The sequence below is a fragment of the Mandrillus leucophaeus genome, unplaced genomic scaffold, assembly GCF_000951045.1.
Source record: "Mandrillus leucophaeus isolate KB7577 unplaced genomic scaffold, Mleu.le_1.0 Scaffold1698, whole genome shotgun sequence".
Taxonomy (NCBI): domain Eukaryota; kingdom Metazoa; phylum Chordata; class Mammalia; order Primates; family Cercopithecidae; genus Mandrillus; species Mandrillus leucophaeus.
This window is the reverse complement of record NW_012101696.1, coordinates 36,020-44,378: the sequence shown is the minus strand read 5'-3', so window position 1 is coordinate 44,378 and position 8,359 is coordinate 36,020.

The window sequence follows — 8,359 nt, the reverse complement described above, 5'->3', positions numbered from 1 at the left end:
TTTGTATGACATTTTTAGAATGATATCAAAGGTACATTCTATTGACTACCCAGTTGGGATAGAAATATTAGTCAGATCAGGACATTTTATGCTGAAGTTACAAAGAAAGCTCACAGTCTCAGTAGCCAATACTATAAAGCAGGAGTCAGAAAACAAGGCTAGAACCTGCTTTTGCAAACAAAGTTTTATTGAAACACAGATACACCCATTTGTTTGCATATTGTCTGAGGCTGCCTTTGAGTTTAAACAGTGGTTGAATAGTTGCCACACACACATGATATCTTCAATGTCAATGGCTTCTTGGCCTGCAAAGCCTAAGATGTACACTACTTGGCTATCTTAGTCCATTTGTGCTGCTGTAATAGAATACCACAGATCGGGTAATTTATCAACAGAAATGTATTGGCCCACAGTTCTGGAGGAACTAGATCTTGATATTGGGAAGTCCAATATCAAGGCGTGACAGGATTGACCATTCTGACTTCATGATGACACATGGAACACTGCATCCTCTGGAGGGAGAATGCTTGGCTTCACATGACACAAAGGCAAAGACGCCAAAAGGGGGCCAAACTTGCGTTTTTATCACAGCATTAATCTCACCCATGTGGGTGGAGCTTCATGGCCTAATTGCCTCTTAAAGATCCCGCTTCACGATAGTGTTGCAATGGCAGTTAAATTTCAACATGAGTTTGGAGGGGGACAAACATGCAAACCATAGCACTGATCTTTTATAGAAAAAGTTTGCCAACCCCTTCTATAATGCAATGCTATCCAATAAAACTTTCTATGGTGACAAAAATGTTCTATATCTACACAGTCCCATACAGTAGTCACTAGCCATATATGGCTATTGAGCATTTGAAATATGACTAGCAGTTACCAAAGTGGGACTGGATAGTGAGTAAACAACTAACCATGTTTGCCCATTATTGCATGTCTTAAGCTCCAAAATTATATTCTGATTTCAGTTTACTAGGATTTCATAAATAGGTATGTCTTCTTTGTATTCATTCCTTAATATTGAATAGCAACTAAGGAACAGAATTTTTAATATCAATTAATTTGTATTTAAATGAATTAAAAGACAGGAGCTTTGAGGAACTAATAGCCTAATGACATTCATTAATCTCTTGGCATCCCACACTGTTTTTCACAAAAACAGGCTGCAGGACAGATTTGCTTAAGGGCAGTATTTCATTGACCCTTGCTTTATAGTGTTAAGATATTGAGATGTTGAGCTTTCTTTGTGACTTCAAAATAAACTACCCTATCCTGACTCATACATTTCTATAACTCCCCACTTCCTTCAGAAAGACCATAACTCAAAAATTATTTTAAGGAAAAATCAGAGGAAGCACTACCTACCATGTGAAGTTGTCCTTCATTTCTTTGTCTTCCATTTATCTCTTCTAGCCAGTATTCATGTATCACTTAGGAATATTTTGACTGCAAGTAACAGAACAATGGCCTAAACCATTGGGGATTGTTTTTTTCATATAACAAGAAGTTTGGAAGTAGACAACTTCTGGCATCAGTTCAGCAGTTCAACAATGTCAGAACTGGTGTCTCTACAATTCTCCTGAACTTTCTGTCGTGGTTACAAAATGCCTGCTGCCCCATTTAAGGCAGAAAGAAGTGGAACTAGGTATTGTACTAAACACATCTGTCTCTTTTATAAGGAAGGAAAAAGATTTCCTAGAAGACACTCTGGATATAAAGCCTTGCCTTATTGGTATCTGGGAACAACTAGCACTGAGTTGTATGACCACCAGAGATGTAAAACACTCTGGGAAAGCAGGAAACCACTTTCTAATAATGGTTGTCACCTAGGGCTGGGCACACTGCCCCCATAAAGGTGGGAATAAATATTGAGTAAACAACTAATCATGTTAGCCAATTACAGTGTCTTAAGCAAAAAGACTATCCTTTGATGTTAGTTTTCTAGGGTCTCATGAATAGGTATGTGTTCTTTGCATCCATTCCTTAATTCAGTGATTATTTTCTGATACCTATTGGATGTCAGGCACTGGACCAGTTGTCAGGAAGGGGCAGATGATGAGGCTGGAAATGATTATCTAGAATATGCAGGGTCTATGTAAAAGTATAAATGGAAGGTTTTATGAAGTATCATAAAGACTTATGCCCAATATGCCACAGATTTACATTTTTACTTGAGAGTTTCAGTACATTAAACCTGCAAGCTCTTTATGAGTGACCTAGCCTACTATGATATTTATTGCAGTTTCAAAAATACAGTTCTTCTGGGGCCAGGCTCAGTGGCTCATGCCTGTAATCCCAGCACTTTGGGAGGCCAACGCGGGTGGATCATGAGGTCAAGAGATCAAGACCATCCTGACCAATATAGTGAAATCCCGTTTCTACCACAAAAATTAGCTGGGTATGGTGGCACATGCCTGTACTCCCAGCTACTCAGAAGGCTGAGGGAGGAGAATCACTTGAACCCAGGAGGTGGAGGTTGCAGTGAGCTGAGATCACACCACTACATGCCAGCCTGGCCAGCCTGGGCATCAAGAGCAAAACTCCATCTCAAAAATAATAATAATAATAATTATTATTATATATACATATAGTTCTTCTGGGTGATATTTTTAAATCTTCTAATAGGTACAGATCTCAGTGACTCAGATGTGTAAGAAATATGCTAGAACTTTTGCTCTTTTTCTATGTAAATCTTCCATTCTGCTGACATAGCAGAAACTTCGTGTCAGTGATTTGCAGTTCTCTAGGGCTGTGCCTAAATCCAGGAGGTGGGCAGACACCTGAAAGAGGGAAATAGTCTGTCCATTGATGGCATCTGTACACACCACCATCCATTAGGATTGTATTCTGACAGCCTGTCTACTTGTTGAAGACAACCAACCTTGTGATCCCTTTGGGACAATGCAGTTTAACTGACTGTGGCCTCTGTAACTGGTAAAGTCTTTCTGCAGTTCCCCCACATTATGCAGTTTAACTGACTGTGGGGCTGCTAAGTCCCCTTCGGGCCCAACAGTCACTGTGGTGATTTACTCTGAAGTTCTGCCACCTTCATAGCCTCTAGCAGGAAAACTGGGTACAGCCTCCTCCTTCATGTTCTTGAATTCTACAGTTTGAACTGAGGGCTTTGTTGCCATCTGGGACTCAGGGAGGAGGGTGGGCATGAGACCTCTCTCTATGAGCCCATTTATGTCTCTGCTCTCAGACTTTCCCTTTTCTTCTCCCCTGGAAATGCTCAGTAGGTTATGTGTTGCCATTAGCTTCTCCGCATATATTTATTGTAACATAGTTCATCTTCAAGTGTTTTCCATCCCAAATCATTCAAATTCCCATCAGTGTCATCACCAAAAGAGATAGAAGAAACCATGGGAGTATGTGAGAATGTGTGCAAAATGCAGGAAGCAGAAAATAAAGCAACCTTGTCAAACTGTCCCTATCCTCCTGGGGGGACCTGCCTCATCACCAAAGCAAATCGAAGGACTGTCCCTCCTTTCCACAGTAGCACCACCTGCACTTCTGAGATCTTGCTTCCCCTTGAAATTATCCTTCACTGTCATATGAAAGCAAGCATATAAATATACACAAAGAGTTGTGGGTGAAGCACACTCTAAGCTAAGGGACAAATGAATTTATAAATTATGCCTTGATGAATGAAAAGGGGCCGGCAGGCTGAGGAGCTGGAGAGAAGTTGGCCAGACTGGTGAAGCTCTTAGGCACAGGATTCTCTTAGACACAAGTACACATTGCCACTTGGCATGTTTAAAGAATTATGAGGCTGGGTGTGGTGGTTCATGTCTGTAATCCCAGCACTCTGAGAGGCCACGGTGGGAGAATTGCTCCAGGAGTTTGAGATCAGCCTGGGCACACAGTAAAACCCTGTCTCTACAAAAAAATTTTAAAAATCAGTAGGGTGTGGTGGTGCATGTCTATAGTGTAAGCTACTCAGGAGGCTGAGGGGGGAGGATTGCTTGAACCCAGAAGGTCAACGCTGCAGTGAGCTATGGCCATGCCACTGCACTCCAGTTTGTCTCAAAAAAAGAGAAACTGTCCCCCCAACAAAATTATTATAAGTCATTTCACAGACAGTTAATTCTTGTTATATGTAGTAGTTATATTCTGTAAAGTCTCACAAACACTGAATGAGTAAATACTGAACCATTGCTCCTAGGGGAAATACAAGTTTAGATTCCTGAAAGCGACTGGTCACAATATTTTCATTAACTGGTCAATTCATGCCCTTCTTTTATTTGTGTTTCTGTTTAGAGACACCTTATTTAATATATATATATATATATATATATATATATATATAGTTGATCCATGAACACTGAACTCACAGCCAATAGCACTATAGCTCATGCCTGAATGAAGCTTATCTAACGTGTATATTTCCGTAAGGTACATCACAGTCTTTCTGCACTTAGAAACTCTAGGCAGCACTTTGGCAATGTACTTGCAGGCCATTCTAAACAGCTAAGTCACCAACAAAAAGCACAAAATATGGAAAACATGGTACTAAATAGACCTCAAAAAAGACATTTTAATAGCATAAGAGCTGAAATAAGAAGGCAGAGTGTCAGCTTGTTTGACCTCAGTGGAAACATGAACGTCAGATGACTCAGATGTTTCACATGTGCAGGCACATGCTCATGAATGACAGCCAAAGCACCACGAATATTGATTTGAGGATTAAATAAATAAATTTTAGTGAGTAGGCAAATTTGCAAATTTGGAATCCATGAATAGTAAGGATCAACTATAGCTAGAGCAAAGAGTAGGTGCTAGTGTGCACAACTGCTTTAGGGTATAAGGCCAGACAGGCCAGAAAACAAGTTATCAAGGGCCTGTGTGTCAAGCTCTTGAGCACACCCTCCCTCAGGGTGGTTGTTTGGAAGGAGCAGCTTGGAGGCAAGGACAGTGAAGTGAGTCACTGACTTCAAGGATTCAGTTCCCTGGTATGAGGAACATGGATGCTGCTGGTGACCAGTAGGGAGACATTATTTTGAGTTTACCTAATTAATACCATTCAGACATACTCTAACTTCATCAAGATGCTAGGGGAGAAAACTAAAAGAGGGGTCAATATTCCTTTATATGTGGCCATTACATAACTAGCACATTCTACATTTATGAAGAAAACACTGTGTGCAGCGGCACAAGCAGAAGTCGCGACTGCCCATGTGGGCCACAGTACTGAACAGCCTTAACAGTGAAGGCAGTACTAAAGCTGGCAGCTGCCCAGGGTGGACCACTCAGGAAGTCTGCCAGAGGACCAGAGATGATGTGTGGCCCCACAGATTCTTTGGGTAGGATTAAGGGGTTTCTGATATTCCTGTGATTCTTACCCTGTCCTGATTGTCCTCCCCAGACTCAAACCTGGGGAAGGAAAGGATACCTTGTAAATCATCACAAATCAGTTAGCAACTTCTGCAGGACATTTTAGGGGTTGCCATTTAGCACTTGACATCTCAGTAAATACATTTTAAAACTTTTTAATACCTGGAAAAAGCTATTTTTTTCCTGGAAAACAACTGTTTCCTACAAGGTTCATTATGCTTTAATTTTAAGCTTAAAAAAAATGCCAGCCAAAGCTGTATCATTTTTAGAAATTGCTTTCCATTTTCAAATCTTAGGTATGTAATCTCAACAACTCTAGAGTTCAAATTACTTGTTTGTAACCTAAAAAGGTTCTTGTAGGTGCTATCTTAAGTCTCTTTGTTTCTGGAATTCTAGAATTTCCACTCTTTGAAGGTTAGAACTTTTGACAAAGTCCACATCACATTAGAAACAACCATTCAAATCCTGAGTCTATAATTTTCATTGGCAGATGAGAATGGATTCTCGTATGAAGCCTCATAGAACTTAGACTGACCTTTATAATGGCTGGAGGCTATTGAAAAATGTATTGCTGGACTTTGGAAGAGGTAGATACAGAATATTGCCAAACTGGCTGAGAGAAATTTGTATTAATAGGTAGGAAGTGATGACAGCCTAGGGAAAAATGGAAAAGAGGGATGGAAAGCCCTTCCCAAAGCATCAACTCAAATGAAATAGGCTCTGACCGCAGAAAATTCAGAACTCCTGGCTGACCTGATTCAACATCTTAATATCTGAGCCCACCTCTTCTCTCTGCAAGACATATTCCCTGAGAATGGAGCAGAGGAAGTGGCCAAGCCTGGACTCTGCCTTTGGCTAAATTGGAAGATAGACAAGAAGGGCTGTTTTAAGTGCTACTCATTTGGTTGAGAACATAGTAACCAGAGATGATAGGAAAGAGGCCAATCAAAATAATCTTTGTTTAGATTCATGAATGAATAACCTAATCTGCTTTTTATCAACACAAAGCAAAAGCTAGACATAGTAAAGAATTGTGCACAAGAGTTTAAAACATAGTTGGGAGGTTCTTAAGCTACTTGCTGTCTTGAAATAAAAATGACCAAGAAATCGGCCTTTTGGACAAATCACACAGCAGCATCACTGACACAGTCACACCCCAGTGAAGGGACTCAAGGTGGCCTCTCCTCTGTAGAGCGGAGCAAAACCGGGAATATCAGGCCCCTGTCCTACAGCTGGAAAACACTTGGCAGATACAGTCATGCAAGTAAAAGTAGCAATTACAAACATTATGGGAAAAATAAAATAAAAGCTAATGCCCGAAAGTCTATGGAACACAGAATAGAAACTATAGCCTGCTTCAGATAATGTGTGTCTTATATTTTCGCAGCTCAATTTTCAAAAGGATTTTAACATGTATTTTACAAGTGAGAACCTAGATTCAGCCTTACAAAAATTCTAGTTAGACAACTACATCCCTGAGACCATCTCATTTTGAAGGGGGAAGGAAAGGGTTGAATTAATGAAATAAATCATATAGTAATGCAATTTTGTTCTTTTCTGACATAGACTTAACAAAAAAGTTAATTTCATAGGCAGTTTTCAGTAAAGGTTTATAATAAGTCCCTGAATTTTTTTAATTTTTAATTGACACATAATTATACATATTTGTGGGGTACATGTGATATTTAAATACATGTATACAATGTGTAATGATCAAATCAGGATAACTGGCATATCTAGCACCTCAGATTTTTTTGCGTCGGGAACATTCAAAATCCTCTCTTCTTGCAATTTTGAAATATATAATAAATTATTATAATTATATTCACCCTACTATACTATCAAATACTAGAACTTATTTCTTTTCTCTAACTATAGTTTTATACACATTAACCAACCCCTCCCTGTAGAAATCTCTGAAATATAAAAATTACTGGAATAAGCACATATGTATACTTTTTTGTTATGAAGATATTTCATAGATATCAACAGATTCTTTCAAAGGAGTTTAGAATGCAAAAGGGTAACAATCTTTTAGGATAGTGGCAGATAAGCTGGCAAACCATCATCTCCAAAAAATATTAATAAGGGGAGTCGGTGTTTTCAAGAATTGAGAAAACCACAGAGGGATGATCTTGTGAATGTGAGAAAACGGTGTTTGGTGGCTCATTTGTAGCATTTTATCAACTAGTTATCCAGTGTTGAACTACCCAGAGAGTGGAATCTCAGCTAATCCAGAGAGGTCTACTCAGAGATTTGGGTAAGGACCACATTAGGGACCCAGTTCATGATGACAAGATCTGTATAAATTAAGGTGCTGATAAGTAGACTCTCGAGATCTCCATTGTGAAAAAGAATGAAAGCCCTGACCATGATTTAAACCAGTTGAATTTTCAAAAGGATCCTAATGTGCACTTTATAAGTGAGAGCCTGGATTCAGCCTTACAAAACATCCAGTTATACAACCACACCCCTCAGACCATCTCACTTTGAAGGGGAAGGAAGGGTGGAATTAAAGAAATGAATCACATAGTGATGCATCATTGCTCCGCTCTACGGAGGAGAGGCCACCTCAAGCCCCACCACTGGGGTGTGGCTGTGTCTGTGATGCTGCCATGTGATCTGTCCAAAAGGCCAATATTTGTCATTTTCTTTCAAGATATCAGGTACCTCAAGAAGATTGGCTTTATTCTGCAGCCACATGGATGTAAATGAAAACATATTTTCTTGTCACGAAGACAGGCACCTTATAGGTAATCAATAAGTGATGAGATGATGGTTGTGGTGGTGTCATTTATTTAAAGAGGGATAAAAGTGGATGGCTCAATTATTTTCACCTATTACAAGTATCCTCGCCCCATCCAAATCTTATTCACATCAAACACTTTCTTCACAAGGACTTCTCACAGAATAAGAGAATTAAATATCATTAACACTGAAAGGAATGTTAGACGTTATTGACTCCAATGCCCTTGTTTTCACAGACATGGAAAGAGATGAAATGAGTCTTCTCAGAGTTAAA